The sequence below is a fragment of the Pinus tabuliformis genome, chromosome 4_1, assembly GCF_031772625.1.
Source record: "Pinus tabuliformis cultivar Carrire ecotype Pingquan chromosome 4_1, CPIR1, whole genome shotgun sequence".
Classification (NCBI taxonomy): domain Eukaryota; kingdom Viridiplantae; phylum Streptophyta; class Pinopsida; order Pinales; family Pinaceae; genus Pinus; species Pinus tabuliformis.
The window spans coordinates 53,146,853-53,163,663 of NC_142303.1; the positions used below are offsets into that span (position 1 = coordinate 53,146,853).

A 16,811-nucleotide genomic window follows, 5' to 3' on the forward strand; every position below is an offset into this window, starting at 1 on the left:
AAGTGTAACTAGGTTCGGTCTTCATAAATATGAAATGTACTTTTGATTCTTGTATTTTGTAAAAGAAAGAAAAATGATTATTATTATTATTGAGCTTGGGTTTCTTGCCCAAGAAATTTGTTTTATAGGTCAAGCACTAATTGAAAGTGCTTCTAGGGTTGTCCTAGGTCAAGAAGTCAAATAGGGACATTGTCATAATATGAAGACCCCATCGGGCATCTTGTAAATTGTGAAAATAATTATTTTTGTATTTTATTGAGCCTTCCAAGACCAAGTCACCTTGCCAACTTGTCAAGTCGGCATAGAAGCTGGAATTCATACCCCTGGAAGGCCTATATATAGGAGACAATTTGACCTCATTTGAACACATTCATTTCCTCTCTCTCTCATGTGAAGGAAGAAGCAGAAAAGGGCAACGAAGAAGGAAGAAGAAAGAGAAGAAGTGTTTTGGGTTCCTCTCTCTCTCTCCACACGTGCAAAGAAGGAGGTTGAAATTCTGTAGCTTTTTGCTAGGGTTTCTGCTACTTGGTTAGGGTTTCATTGTGAGGGTTCGATTTGATGAAAAAGAGCTGAAGGAAGGGCCAACAAAATCCCCTTCTAGATCTAGAAGACAAATTAGGTCAAGTAAGGCAGTTGGAGGCAAAGGAGAAGCAGTTCTAGTCCACAAGTAGCAGCTGCTGCCGGGGGCCGAAGTTGCAGATTTGTTGCAGTTAGGGTCGAAAATTTGTGGCTGAAGGTCAAAGAAGTGTTGCCGGAAGAGATTTTGCCGGGTTTGGAAAGCAGTAAAGCAAGCACATTGTTGAGAAGTTGATCTTGGTCTTGGAAGGGCTTTAGAGTTGGTCAAAGGTCTTGGTATCCTCAATAGAGAATCTATAAGAAGATATTGAAGGGTTTTCCTCTCAAGAGGAGAGGTTTTGCCCTCGCTTGGAGCCTACATCTTGTGTACTTGTATCTTGTTGATCTTCTTGTTTTGGTAGTTGTTTGATGATTGAAGAGCACATAATAATAATAATAATAATAATAATAATAAGAAGATAATCCTAATAAGTAAAAAGACATCACAAGCAGTTATCATAGTTAGAAGAATCATTAACATCATCTTGCCTTAGATTCTTCAACATGGTGCCCCTATCTCCCAAAATTTCCATTAATTATTTGGGCTATGCCCTCTTTAGGCATAAGTTAAAAAATAATACGAACCGTTTTAATTTTTGTTTACATTACAACACATGCATGCTAGTTAAGCTTCTAGATAAAATAGTTAGTTTGCTCAAAGATAAAGAAACATAAGACATATATTGTTCTAAATTTTGAGTAGTAGGTTCTTCTCTTGACTACCAAACACATCACAATATGTATTTCTCATTTAATTAATAGATACTACAATTACTAATAATAATCTAATTTTAAGATCATGACCAAGCTATACACCAAATTGGTGTATGAGATCCCCTTATTTGTGAGATAAGGGTCTTACCTTTGCACAATGATATGCCTCCTAAAATTTATAGAGCTCTACATACTCTACCCGCCTATAGATTTGAACTTACAACAAAAAAATACATGTTCTTAATCATTCGATTTACTCAAACTATATTAACAAAAAATATATAATATTATTAAACTTTAAAAATAATGATCATAATCAATAAACATTATAGTCAAATTGAATAATTAAATTACTGGTTAATAACAAATAATAATTTTCCAATTTTAAGATTATAATTATGCTAAACACCAAATTGATATTATTAAAAAACACCATTCCATTATAAAAGAAAGAAATTTAAGAAAGGTATATTAATTTATACATTATTCAAAGCATTCATAATCCATTATTATTGTCACTATGGTACATAAGGAAGAAAATCAAACCTAACAAATGAACCATTACAAAGATTTGACATATTAAACAGATACCTTACAATCACGAACAATCATAAATAAAAAAGCATTGACCAGACATGACACACAAACTGCCAACAAAATTTATCCGCCAGATAAGATGCCATCTAACATTAACATCTTAGTGACGAAAATATCAAGAAGCAAAGGACTTACCAGCAAATTCAAACAATCTATTGAACATTGTATTGATGGTTCGAAAACTTTGTTCTGAATCCCAGGTGGGGAAATCCTATTTCTCTTTATTTTTGGGCTTTCAGTCAAATCTAATTAACAAGCTCTTGCTTCTTTAAAAGGCATTTTATATTTTCCAAAACGATATTTCAGGACTGAAGAGGAGATGCAGTGAAGTCCATTTCTGATACTTTTGGTACCCATTTATATTTTTCAGGTACCCACTACATCCATTTTCAATTTCGGTTACATCTCGATGGAGTTTCGATTTTTTCTTAATGGAATTTAAACCTGTTAGATGATAATTCAACAGTTTCAGTCATCCACATTGTCTGTTGCAAAATTCATGGCGTTAGGGCATAATTAATATTTGGGTTCGACTCTACTGGACTTTAACTTGAGATTAGTGGTGCGCATTTGCAACATCATATCTACTAAATTTACAGGGTTTAGCACATAGTAGGGTAACTGGCGGATGTAGAGCTCGAGGAACAAATCTAGGAAGGCATGATTTAGGAGCCCATCGTTATTTTGGTGGTAATTACGCTTTTGCTCGATATAGTAGCTAGGGCAGTTCTGGTTTAGATACCGGGATTTTTAACACCGCACCCTTGCGACTTTTTTGTTGTTGTTTTTGTTGGCGGTAAAAAATTATGGATTGGTCATGAAAGTAGATACATTGATTTCTTAATAGTTAAAGATAAAGGTAGCATTGTCTAAACAAAAAAGCTCAGAGAAGAGCTGCATTATAAACCTTGTAAGCATTGTCTCCAAATCCGGCAACGCTGCTCCAAATACTTGATCGGGTAAGTAGCCACTGGAATTTGCCAATGCAACCAAGCTTCAAGTCACGGGAATAAAATGGCCTACAATAATGAAATAAAAAGGATACAAAAATATATAATTGTGTATGTCCCATATTTGAATTTTAATGAACATAATGTCAAATTTGGGGACACCCGAAAGGTTTGGAACCCAAAAACCTTAAGTTAATCCAGATCAATTAGGGAGGGTCCTATTGATCTATTAGCATGGCTCGGTAACCTGAACGACACTCTCAAATGAATGTTTCTTTTGCGTCATTCTTCTCGGAAGGGGTGACATACAAACATCATGGGTTTTGGAGAAACGAATCTCACCTACTTAGACGGCTACAGTTTACCATGGATTTTCATCATTTTTTTGAGAATATATAAAATGCTACATTGGTTTCATCAGAAGACATCATGGACTTTGGGAACAATTTAGAAGAATGACGGCATCTGATTGAGCTAATAAAGTGTATGGAACGAGTAATTTTTATAATCATGATACAATGTATACAGGCACAAGATTCTAGATAGCCTGAGGGGTTAGCTCAACCTGTTGTCACCAATGTTGTTGGGCATTTGACTAGTTCTATCCTGGAAGGTGCCTCTTATGAATCCACTTGGGTGAGGTAGAAAATTCTAGTTCTAGGGCAATTACTGCAACTTCAGAAATTTCACCTATTTACAAGAGGTTTCCTGTATTAGTCCATGTGAATGCTTAAAAAGGTTTCCTGTATTAGTCCATGTGAATGCATAAAGAGGTTTCCTGCATTAGTCCATGTGAATTCTCAGCTTGATGGCTGATCTGAAAAATAATAGAACAAGAGCAAGCAGGAGATAATATTTCACTTCTAAACAACCCCAATCCACTAGGCAATACCAAAACTTATGCCACAAGTTTCACTGTTCAGGGCAACCTTAACATGCATAAATCAGATCAGAAAATCACTTGATGACAACAATGATTACAACAGTAAATACTGTCCTGTTGTATTCAATATCAATGTTAAACCCTTATTCAGCTTCAGCTTATGTGAAATGAGCAAGGCATATAAGTGCTGGACATTACAAATCATGAACACAATGAAGTTGAAACTCAAATCTGGAACAAGAGAATTTCTGAAAATTTTGTATGTGTGTGTGTATAAGAGCTGAACTTCAAGTACATCCTTTGAAGTGAAGATAAGCTACCACAACCCAAGATCTCCAAAACCATAGCTAGGGAAAAACATGAAAAAACCTAGCTCCGCCAAAGATACTCCAACAAGCTAGAATCATGTTAGCAAGTCTTCCTTGGCATCATGCAAGACACTCCCTCTTCTTCTCCTCATCAACAAGTACAACTTAGGGTTTGTCCACAAACCCTAACTCTAATGTCTACCCATGGATGAAATCCTAACCCTAGACTCCAAGAATGCTCATGAAAAATGAGTGCCTCAAGACGAGATAAAGTATAAATAATAATGATCAAGAGAGAGAGAGTGTAGTGCTCCTCCATCAACATCTTTGAAAGAAAGTAGTGCTCCTCCAACTACATCTTTGAAACCAAGAAATATAAGATGCAAGCTCGCGCTCTCCAAGCATGAATGATAAGAATGACTCTTCTTTCCTCTATTTATATGAGAAGTAGAGGGAGGTCTACAAGTCAATTGGACCTGGTTTAGTACAAGCAACGTACTCAATGCAGGTAGGTCCACAAATGTGAAGCGTTCCTCCTATAAGTGACACAAGTCAATCTCCAAGGAGATAATGATACACAAGCAAGGCTCCAAGACATATTAATCAGATACCAAGGCACTCTTTATCTAAGGTCCAATGCTCTAACATCTCTCCTGGTCCATGTTTTCCCCTAGGTCCACTTCACCTACATGATCATTGTCACAACCTAGGCGTTTTGTTACCGGTCCAATAAGCAAGGTTGCAAAGGTTCATGCAACTTGCTAGGATGGGCACACATAGGGCAAGGGCCCACTGTCACATCGGCTCAAACCCTACTTTTTAAGCCCAAGTTCCTCCTTAAAGGCTAAGAGAAGAATCCCACTTGATACCTCAACCAACCATAGGTAAGACCAGTGCCTTAAATGGGGTCAATAGGAGGTGGAGTTAATTATGCTCTCCTTTTGATTTTTGAGTGTAAATAAAACTAAAAACAGCGATACACTACACCAATTGATGTTAAATATGGCCAATAAGTACTCAGAGATAATGTAGAGAAAATATAGTAACAATTAATGATGTTTTTTTGAATTTAGGTTGTTGGTTAGAGGGGTCACTGAGTAAATTAGCTTGCTGTCCTGTTAAAACAGATTGCAAAATCTGCAGTAAGCAACAGGGGCAACAACCTATTTCACTCAAACAAACCACCCAATGAGTTCCGAAGCACTCCTATTTCACTCAAAAAAACTTACCAATGAAAAATAGGTCTTATGAAATCACTTTCCAACCTTGGACAATAGGAAAAAACAATTTGTAAACTGGGGATCAAGTCCCACTGGGTATTATGCCCAGAAATTTTCCAAATTTAAATTTACTTGAAGAACCACTAGAATTTTCTACTCTCGTTTAATAAGGTAGCAATGTAAATTCCATCTAGAGTTTATGTACAAGGTTCTAAATGATTTACTTGTTAGGAGTTGGAAACCTTAATATCTGTTGCAGATGCGTCACTTGCCACTTTGTACAATTGGCCACCCAAAAATGCCAAAATGAGTGCTATTTGTCATCGCCTTTGGTTGCCATGTCATCGACCTTTGCCGCTTGGCGCCACTTGTCATGCCACCTAGACTTGCCACATTGCATCAACTTGGTCTTAGCTTTTTGAAACAAAACTGCACTTTGGTGCCCAGGGGCCCGATATAATTAAGCCGTGCTTAATCTTGATTAATTTGTCATTAATAATGGATTAGCGACTGTGATAAGGCCGACCGAGTTCATGGAAAATCATGACTTTCCCGTTGTAAAGATTTTAGGCCTTTTTTGATTTTCATACAAGACCACACATGTGGGACCTTCTACTGATCCTTGCTTCCCAGGGAAGTCCATTGCCTTAGGCCTCATATTGGTTCCCGCTTCCCTGGGAAGTCCATCGACCCCCAGCCTCATACTAACTCTGGCGTCCTGAGGATGTCCATTAGTCCCTGGTCTACCGGGCTAGTCCATACGGGCCTAGGCTACAGTGTGCTTGATGCTTAGTGCACTTTGCCACATGTTTCGAGACTTCGGGTTGTTGGAGTGGTTATGCCTTTGAAACAAGGCCGATGGCCTATTAGGCTCTTGACCTTCTCGGTTTACTAGCCGATTCTCCAAGGTTTGATTGGCTTGTAGCTCGATGTATCTAGTGTTGATTTGGGGTAGCATCGGATGTGCTCTACCCATGAAAATTAGTGGAGAGGCTAAAACACATGAGGTCTCCAAGACCCAGAAATGGTTTGGGGAAATTCCACCTGGTTGGAGAGATATTAAAATAATTAATATTTTTAATGGGGTTCTTAAGTCTAAACTTAGGAAAATTAAAATATTAATGGGTATTATTATAAAACTGGGTGAGAATGTTCTAAATGACATGATTCAAGCCAAATCTAATCTTAGTCGTTGATTAGGGCCTTAATCTCGGTCGTTGAAGACTCAACAGGAAAAATATAAGAGGAGGCTTTAGGGTTAGTTGGAGATACACCAAAGTGATCAGTCAATTCGATTTTCTAGAGCAGGGTTTGCTAAGAGAAATCGAACCAGTGATCAGTATTGCAACGAGGGGCAGTGAGTAGTAAGTACGAGGCAGAGAGGCAAAGATAGTGGCGGAAGACCAACGCAGAGGCAGAGAGGCAAACACAGAGCCAGATGGAGCCACGCAGAGGCCAACAGTGACTGCGCAGAGGCTAGAAGGGCCTACGTGACCCACGTAGAGGCTGCAGAAGTGACGCAGAGGGCCAGAGAGGCTGTGCAGAGCCTCAGAGGACTGATGCAGAGGGTTTGAGGCTGACACAGAGGTCAGGAGGGCTGACATAGTGCTTCATATTGTGTTGGATAGGGTTTCGTGGGGCAGACTTTCAGAATATCTACTTCCGAAGAGAGGTATTACTGCCAGATTATTTGTCTCTATTGGGTGAGCCAGTTTGGCACCCAGTGTACTCAAGAAAAGCTACTTAGTAATAAAACCCTCAGAACTGCTGCATCGGTTTTCCCAAGTTGGGTCTTTCCGGGGACGATTGTCCAAAAATAATGGTGTCCCTTGTGTGTTTGTTCATTTCTTTCAATTGTTGATCTATAGATGGTTGAGACTATATTGTGTTTATTTCAGTGTTTATATGGTTAAATAACTTGTTAGTAATTAAACAAGTAGGCGAATAAACCAGAGAATATAGATAAAATTTCTAATGGGTAATACTTAGAAATTTCAACATGGTATCAGAGCGTTGCAGATCATAGGAGAGCTGAAGGCACTAGTTGAATCAGAGAATTTGCAGCAGAAACAACTGTCCCGAGTGACAGAAGCTGTTCCTAGGCAGAAAGCAACAGATAAGGGTTGACGCAGAGGGCCTGCGTCATCAGTTCGAGCCCGAGAGAGGCCAGCGCAGAGGTAGAAGAAGGCAGAAGACGCTCACGAAGAGCCACACAGAGACCAGGAGGGTTCACACAGTTGGCTAAGGGAGCAAATCAGCCTTCCCGGGATTGCGCAGAGCCTAGAGGCTCAGTTCTTCAGTTGCTGGGGCATAGGAAGCTGTGGGTAGATTATGGGGAGTGAAGCTGGTGGGGTGCTGTTGCTGCCGAGACAGAACAATACCTAACGAGGCAAAACCAAGGTAGAGGGAGTTGCTACCTAGGCGGATTTCTAGCCAAGAAATATAGATCAGTGTTGCAGGTGCATAGGAGATCGGAGAGGTATGATTCGACGGTTGGCAGGAGGACTTCCAGGAGGGAAGTAGAGACTCAGAAGGAGTCAAAGAGAGAACTTCCAGGAGGGAAGCAGAGACTCAGAGGAGTCGAAAAGAAGAGCAGAGATGGCCATGAATGGATTGAGGGATCAGGACAGGTTGGACGGGGCGTCCAACTTTGTGATCTGGAAGGCTAGGATCCTGTTCGTTCTGGATATACATCGCATCAAGGCCTTCGCCTTGAGAACCGTGACTATCCCAATCGACCCAACTGATAATGAAAAGTATGAGGATGCGATGGCCAAGGTGAAATGCATAATCCTTGATGGAGTCAAGGATCATGTGGTCCAGCATATCGCTGAGAAGGAGACGACAAAGGAAATGTGGGATACCTTGAAGACATTGTATCAAGGCACTTCCGTGCTGAGGAAGATGTTATTGGAGAATCAACTGCGGTCATACCGGATGCAAAAGGGGGAGCAGATAGATCACTTCCTCGACAGGTTGCAGGAGATTCGGGACCAATTGACTTCTATAGGGGCCACGCCAGATCAAGAGTTAATGGTGAGGACCGCCCTGAATGTAGTCTCCGAGGAGTGGGAGATGTTCGTCCAAAGCATTTTGGGCAGAGCAAATCTTCCAGGATGGGAAGAATTATGGCCAGCTCTTCGCCAAGAAGAGATCAAACCACTGACCAAGACGGGAAGTAGCAGCAAAGGAGCCCGGGTCAAGAAAGAGGAGGAAGAGGATGCAACTTTGGCATCTGCGAGGCAGTAGGGGAAGAGGAAGAAAAAGGACCTCTCCAAGATTAAGCGCTTCAACTATGGGGAGCTGGGCCATTATGCGAACCAGTGTCCTAGGAAGAAGAATAAGGGAGAGGCGTCTGACTCCAAGGCAGCGCTAGCAAAGGCGGAAAAGGAGGTAGAGGATGATGATGATTGTGCCATGAGTGCTCATGTACCTCTAGAGAAGAGGTGGGGAGACACTGAGCTGTAGTCAGGAGGACTACAGGTGATGAGGGGAAGGATCCTTGAGGCACCCAAACTCTTGTATCAGATCCAGCTACAGGAGCCCCGAAGTGATAGTATAGGATGGCGGATGTTAGTAGAAGCGGGATGCTGATGGAGCGGCAGAGAGTGCTAGGGTGCAGTAGTCCCTGGTAGTGCAGTAGTGCGAGAGGCACAAAGGACGTTGCAGCAGTGCAGGAAGGCACAAAGGGGTTTGTAGTGGTGCGAGAGGCACAAAGGACGTTGCAGCAGTGCAAGAAGGCACAAAGGGGTTTGCAGTGGTGTGAGAGGCACAAAGTTGTTGCAGCAGCGCAGAGATAGCAGAGGGAGCACGAGATAGCGGCAGAGAGAACTTCAACATTAGGAGGGTTTCTAGCCTGACAATGATGTCAGTAGTTGGGTAGATCAATTACCATCGTCTCAGTAACTAAGTTGCAGTGCAACAGTAGCAGTGGTAGTGCTATAGGTAGCACGATGCAGCATGAGGAGAGAGGGCTGCAGTGCATATGTAGTGTTGGGAGGAAGGATCAGCAATAACACGGATGCAGAGGGAGTTGTCGTACAGATGTAGCAGTGGCAGTGGTAGAACCATGGGCAGCAGTACAGGATGTAGCAGTGCAGAGGATGTTGGGCAGGAAGGCCTAGCATCAGCACAGGTACTGGTGCCGTATGATCAGAGTGATGTTCAGTTGTGGAGCATTACTAGAGCACATTCCTCGCTAAGAGGGACCGTTGATTTGGGGTAACATCAGATGTGCTCTAGCCATGAAAATTGGTGGAGAGGCTAAAGCACATGAGATCTCCAAGACTCAGAAATGGTTTGGGGAAATTCCACCTGGTTGGAGAGATATTAAAATAATTAATATTTTTAATGGGTTCCTAAGTCTAAACTTAGGAAAATTAAAATATTAATGCGTATTAATATAAAACTGGGTGAGAATGTTCTAAATGACATGGATCAAGCCAAATCTAATCTTAGCCGTTGATTAGGGACTTAATCTCGGCCGTGGAAGACTCAACAGGAAAAGTATAAGAGGAGGCTTGAGGGTCAGTTGGAGATACACTAGAGTGATTAGTCAGTTCGATTTTCTAGAGTAGGGTTTGCTAAGAGAAATCGAACCAGTGATTAGTATTGCAGCGAGGGGCAGTGAGTACGAGGCAGAGAGGCAGAGATAGTGCCGGAGGACCAGTGCAGAGGCAGAGAGGCAGACACAGAGCCAGAGGGAGCCACACAGAGGCCAATAGTGACTGTCTAGAGGCTGCAGAAGTGACGTAGAGGGCCAGAGAGGTTGCGTAGAGCCTTAGAGGGCTGACATAGAGGGTTTCAGGTTGACATAGAGGCCAGGAGGGCTTGTTGTCGCACATAATGTCTAGGCACTGCGACAATTGCTCAGATCGGGAGCTGTCACCTTGATCTCCAATCTCTCCGTTTAAGTTGTTTCCCTACAACAGGCTAAGGGGGGTAGACTTATGGAAAAGTGGAATGAAGAAGAACTAGTTGGGAACCAACTAGTTCGGGAGACACAATGAACGCTCAAGTACTTGATTAAGATTTAGCAAGACTTATAGGATTTGATTAGATTTTAAACGATTGATACCAGTGCCTTATGGAGTCAACGATCTTGCTAAGGAAATTAAGATCAAGTAATCGATTAACAACTGCTGCTTAGATGAATGACTATCTTATATGAAATGCAGATCATAAAACTAATGTGAGATGCAAGAATCTTGGTTAATTTTAGTTTAAATGCCTATTTAAATGTGAAACCTTCAATCCTTTCTATGTTGACCCTGATTTCGTAGTAATTGGCAGAGAGAAGATCAGGAGAAACACACTAAGGTGTGATTAATGATACCTCTCCTGAAATTCTAACATACCCGGTGCCTCCGGCGTTGCATAGAACTGTGGCTCTGACGACTGCAAGGTCAACGTTTTAAGTACTATTAAAACAGACTTCTCAAGAAAAGACGGATGAAGATCTATTTGTCTATCGACCAAGGTTATGCTTGGAAGTAAGTTTTATCTATGCAAAGCTAACTTATATGCAAATGCGCCGGAAGATGAGATGAAGTTAGACTCGAGAATGGGAAAACACTTATGTTGCAAAAGTCCTCAATTACCCAAATGAAATGCTCGCCTTTTTTTAGATGAAGACTTAGAAAATAAACTCTTGAAGATACTATAGTTAAAACACTAGTTTATTTCAAATCTTCTTGATACAATTTAGCTCAAAGAGAACAAAAACAACTTTGCAATTCGATATCACTGTCAACAAATGCTCAAAAAAAAAAAAACTCAGTTTATGAAACAAAGGATATGCATTTTATCACAATTCCATGACAGAGTACTTAATTTTCAGAAATTAATTTTTAGGATAGCAGTAAGAAAAACTTTATGACAACAACAATATGACAATGAAAACAGTAAGCTATCAATGATATCTTTATGGCAAAAATTTACCGAAATTTTTCCAAACTTGCCCACATGAATTATCAAAAATTTTCATCTTGTTGTGATGTGATTTCCGGAATTATATCAGATCTGATATACTTATTACAACGAGCAATTAAAACATGAAATAAGCCTAATGATGAATGCCCAACTCAAGAAATTAATTCCTTAACGTAATAGATAACTTAGGAACTAATTTTAGGCTAACCCACATGAAATTTTTCCACTGTTATATTTCAGACTTAAGAAACAGAATTATTCAGAGATAACAGTGACCCAAAATGTAGATCTAGGCCAAATTCTTTATACACATCAAACATAAATGACTTATTAATGTATTTAACAATTTTTTAGTCAATTTCAAACCACTTATATGTGTTTTTCACCGCTATTAGAAAGGTATATGACTGTTGTAGCAAACAATGAGGAAAAAGATGGTTTAGAGATCAAACCCTTAGGCCCTAGGCCTTGAAGATCACTTGCCCAAGTTGCCAAAAAATATTCAATATCTGAAACACAAATTTTTACCAATTTTTTTTGCAAAAACCCACCAATGATTAGCTTCAGAAAATCAAATATTCAAATCAGAAATGGAGCAAGGGAATGTAGGGCCAATGAGAGAGCACTAGGCCCAATAGAATTAGCATTGGGCTAGGAGAAGACAGATCTAGGCTCAGGAGCCCCAAAACTTGAAACCCTTGTTCTGAAAAAAATTATTTTGCTTCAGATCTTTAGATTTATTGCAAAATATTTAATCATTGGCCTTGTAAAAAGATTTGGGATAAGATATTGCCCTCCAGGGCTTAGATCTGTCTCAAAACCCCTAGATCTGCTTGAAAAATCTCAGATCTGAAGATTTACTTGGCTGATTTCTCAGATCTATTCTTGCAAACAATCTTTGAGCCCAGATCTTGCCCTCCAGGTTCTAGATCTAGCTCAGATCTGAAGATTTACTTGGCTGATTTCTCAGATCTATTCCTGCAAACAATCTTTGAGCTCAGATCTTGCCCTCCAGGGTCTAGATCTAGCTTAGATCTGAAGATTTTCTTGGCTGATTTCTCAGATCTATTTTTGCACAAGTGAAAAGAGAAAAACCCAATACCCAATATGTACAAAAATAAAGAAAATTACAAAAACCCAAGTGTTAAAATTCAAAATTTCAGATCTACACAAGTAAATAACAGATCTATACAAATAATTTACAGATCTATCAAATTTGAGGAGTATGAGTCCAATTCCGCTTCCAGATCTGATAAACTAAGGCTCTTAATAGCCAGATCTATCAAAATTTTCACGAAATATTTAAAAGATTTTGAAATTTTAGAGAGGTACTAACTCAAAAACACCATGCAGAAAAATATTATCGTTAGATAAATCCTGAGGCTTATATGAAGTAGACTCTTTAGAAAATATGTGTTGAGAGTTGGCTGGTCCAACCGAAAACTATCCCCAAACGCTCAATGAGAACCTGACAGATCTTCTGCAAACACTAGATCAACCATCAAATCAAGTAGAGAAATTAAACAACAATAAAATTCTGTAGAAATAGAGATACCTGCTACTTCAATCAAAATTAAAAATGTTACCCTAGATCCAACAAACTGAATAAGATACCTATATTCAGATTATTCTAAGAGAGCTATTGATTGATAGTTTTCACATAATATTAAGTAGAAATTAAAACAATGTTACCATAAATTCATGAAGAGGAACACTACAGCATGTTGAAACCCCAAAGACTTTTGCATTAATTCAAAAAAGTATACAAGAGAGCTTGAGAGCTTAGTACACGATCCAGAGATCGGATCCTCTCAATTGACAACTGATCTCCTATTTAAAGATAAATCTTCCAACGGCTAGTTTGAGTGATCCTTGTCAAAGTAATCTCGACCGTTGATGAGGATCATTTTTTTTTTAATCTCATCCGTCGAAATTTTAATTATTGAGGAAATTTCGAATTTTTCAATTAAATGTATTTAATTAATTCAAAAATTAAAATTTTGAATTAATTTCTTCAAAATTTTGACTTTGATTTAACCCCAGGGACCAAAGGTTTAAAATTTAGCAAAATAATCAATTAACCTTAGTCCCTGGACCTCTTAAAATTTAATTTTTAAAGGACCCACGAATTTCGCTTTTCGAAAATTTAAATTTACTTAGGACCTATAATTAATTAAATTTTTGGCTTAGATTTGAATTAATTTTGGCCAGAAAATTTAATTAATTAACCTATGAGGGGATAAATTATTTTGCTAACCCTCAAGACATTTTACATCATGATTTTTACATTTTTTACATCTCAAGGGGGAAAACCCATTTGCAAAAGATCCTCACAGACTACCTAGTTCCACGACACCAAAATATAATCTAGCATATCAAGCAATTTGTAATAAAATAACCTAACCAAATAGTTAGGATTATTCCCAAATCACTTTTACACAAACTCGATTTATAACACTAGGAATCCCCTAAGATCCCAGTGACAAAATCCACTCCGGCTTTGGGGTAAAGCTGAAAGAAAACTTTCACGACCATCCGAGAATGAATCGGTGAGACAAAAGACCTCCCGGGATGTAAATCGTCACCAGAAAAGTAGGTTTACCTAGGTAATTACATACACGACACGGATTTGCTGAGATTATTTACATTATGCACATGCAGAATGGGCTTACATTATAAGATGATGATCAAGCTGATGATGATAGTTGAACGACACGGACACATCGATCAGGCGCTATCCCTTTTGTGAAAAAATGGGGTGTACTGCTATGGGTCGTTGACACGTAGTGGTCAACAGGGTGACGCAGTGCTTCAGATTGTGTTGGAGAGGGTTTCATGGGGCAGACTTTCAGAATATTTTCTTCCGAAGAGAGGTATTACTGCCAGATTATTTGTCTCTGTAGGGTGAGACAGTTTGGCACCCAGTGTACTCAAGAAAAGCTATTTAATAATAAAACCCTCAGAACTGCTACACTGGTTTTCCCAAGTTGGGTTTTTTTGGGGACGATTGTACAAAAATAACGGTGTCCCTTGTGTGTTTGTTCATTTCTTTTAGTTGTTGATCTGTAGATGGTTGAGACTGTATTGTGTTTATTTCAGTGTTTATATGGTTAAATAACTTGTTAGTAATTAAACAAGTAGGCTAAATAAACCAGAGAATACAGATAAAATTTCTAACGAGTAATACTTAGAAATTTCAACATCTAGAACCTTGACCAAGTGGAATTTGACTTGATCCGCGTCACTTGAAACTGAGTCTTCTCCTCATTCCGTGGGAGTCAGGAAAAGTGCCAATGTCATTGGAAAGATCTCTGAGTAGGCTAGACAACTGTACACTTTGCATTCTCATTTGAAATAAGGAATTGAAGAACAACTGCCTTCAAATATAGACTAACATGATATCAAGCTAGACAACTTACATTCAACAATCAATGGCCACTTCAGTGATGTAACATGACAATGTACGCACAATAAGCTCCTCCTGAACTTGACATCAATGACAACACATTCAACAAAAAGTTCAGACTAGCTATGGGATTTCTCCCCTAAACACCATGAGAAAATGAGGTGGGGAGCTCTCTCTATTTATAGGAGAGAACATCAACTCATTATTACGATGAAATAATATTTTCTGAGCTAAAATTCCCTATTTTAGTGTATGGAGGGCCAAAAGGCCCTCTCTACTGTGAAAATTCCTGAATCTAACACATCAGAAACCCCTACTGCAATTACTGGTTTACAATCTCCTACTTGTTCTTCACATTAACAAGTTATTTAATTGCATAAACATTGAAGTAAACACTATTGTAGCCTTCACAAATATACAGATCATGCACTGAAATAAACAGAGACAATAACACAAGGGGCACCGTTATTTTTGGACAATCGTCCCCGGGAAAACCCAATTCGGGAAATTGGTGTAGCATATAGAGGGTTTTTATTATTAAGAAGATTTCGTGAATACAACTAGGGTGCCAAAAATGGCTCACCCAACAGAGAATAACCTCGGCAGTAGTACCTCTATCCGGAGACAGATATTTTGGCAAATCAGCAGCCGGATGATCAAACCCCAATGCGACTTTGACTGTTCCCTATGTTGGACAATGAAAGCTACTCCAAGCACAGCTCTGGAATTGTGTCACTCCTTTGGAGCTGCGTCACCCTCTCCCGGTGCAGAGTCTGTTGATTTGCTTCCAGTCTGCCCCACAAAATCTCCCTAGCGCTACCTCTGAGGCCCAATGTTAGCCTCTACGGCTTTTGTGTCACCTGCGTCAGTCTTCTGTGTCCTCTGCGTAAGCTCTACGACCTCTACATCAGCCCTTCTAGGGCCTATGCTGTCTCTCCCGGCATTGCGCTACCTCTCTGCTATGTATTCTTCAGCCTCGGATGAAACTCCCTTGCTGAACTGCCCCTCGCTACAACTTTGATCACTAACTCGATTTCCTCAGCAAACCCTGCCCCAGAAAATCGAATTCTCTTGATCACGTGGTGTATCTCCAATTAACCCTCAAGCCTCCTCTTATACTTTTCCTGATGACGAATCAACGACCGAGATTAAGTCCCTAACCAACAACTAAGATTCGAACTGGCTTGATCCTCATCACTTAGAACTTTCTCACCCATATTTTTGTTGGAATTTCTAAGTCTAACCCGTTAGAAACCCTTTATGTACTTTCTGATTTATTCCTACCTACTTGTTCTGTTAAAACAAGTTATTTACCATGTAAATACTGGAAATAAATACAAGTACATGCTCAACACATTACAGATCATCAACTGAAGGAAACAGAAACAAACACACAAGTGACACCATTGTTTTTGGACTAATGTCCCCGGAAAAACCCAATGCGGGAAAGCTGGTGAAGCTATTTGAGGGTTTGATTTATTAAGCAGTTTCAAAATACAATTTGGGTGCCAAATCCGACTCACCCAACAGAGGAAAATCCCAACAATAGTACCTCTCTACTCGGAAGCAGATATTCCTGCTGAAACTCTAGATAAACACTCCGGCAGCTCCATAGCTCTGATCTGCCCCACGAAACCCCAACGTCAGCCTCTAGGGATTGCGTTAGCCTCTTTTTGGCCCAACATCATTATGGCTTGGCCTGCGTCAGCCTCTGGAGGCACTGCGTCAGTCCTCTGGCCCTCTGTGTCACCCACGTTGGCCCTCTGAGGCACTGCATAGCTCCTGGCTGCCTCTGCGTGAGCCCTAGCTGGCTCTTCGTGAACCCTTGGCTGCTTTTGCGTCCCTCTCTCTGGCTACTCGCTGATCCTTCTGGTGCTATCTTTGCCTCTTTGCTTCTATATTCACTGCCTCTTAGCTGCAACTCTGATCACTCTCTCAACTTTCTCAGCAAACCTAGCCCCAGAAAGTCGAAATCTTGATCTCTTGGTGTGTTCTCCAAGTGACCCTTAAGCCCCCTCTTATACTTTTCTCGTTGACAATTCAATGGCCGAGATTAAGTCCCTAATCAACGGCTAAGATTAGATCTGGCTTGATCCATGACTTTTGGACCATTCTAACACAGATTTATATTAATTCACATTAATATTTTATTTTCCCTAAGTTTAAACTTAGGGACTCCATTAAAAA

At 39.9% G+C, this 16,811-nt stretch overlaps 1 protein-coding gene across 6 annotated transcripts in view; it reads left to right on the plus strand.

The window, feature by feature from the left end:
* The first annotated feature begins 1,959 nt into the window (after positions 1 to 1,959).
* The window catches only part of LOC149174117 (2-oxoglutarate (2OG) and Fe(II)-dependent oxygenase superfamily protein), a 114,882-nt gene continuing 100,030 nt past the window's right edge, over positions 1,960 to 16,811 (plus strand). For 4 of the 6 annotated variants that reach the window (XM_089419179.1, XM_089419177.1, XM_089419180.1 and 1 more), the window contains exons 1-2: positions 1,961 to 2,126; positions 2,233 to 2,296. The gene's annotated coding sequence lies outside the window, so the exon portion shown is untranslated. Of the gene's footprint in view, positions 2,127 to 2,232; positions 2,297 to 16,811 lie in introns of all 6 variants that reach the window. The other 2 variants (XM_089419181.1, XM_089419175.1) reach the window with 2 other exon arrangements.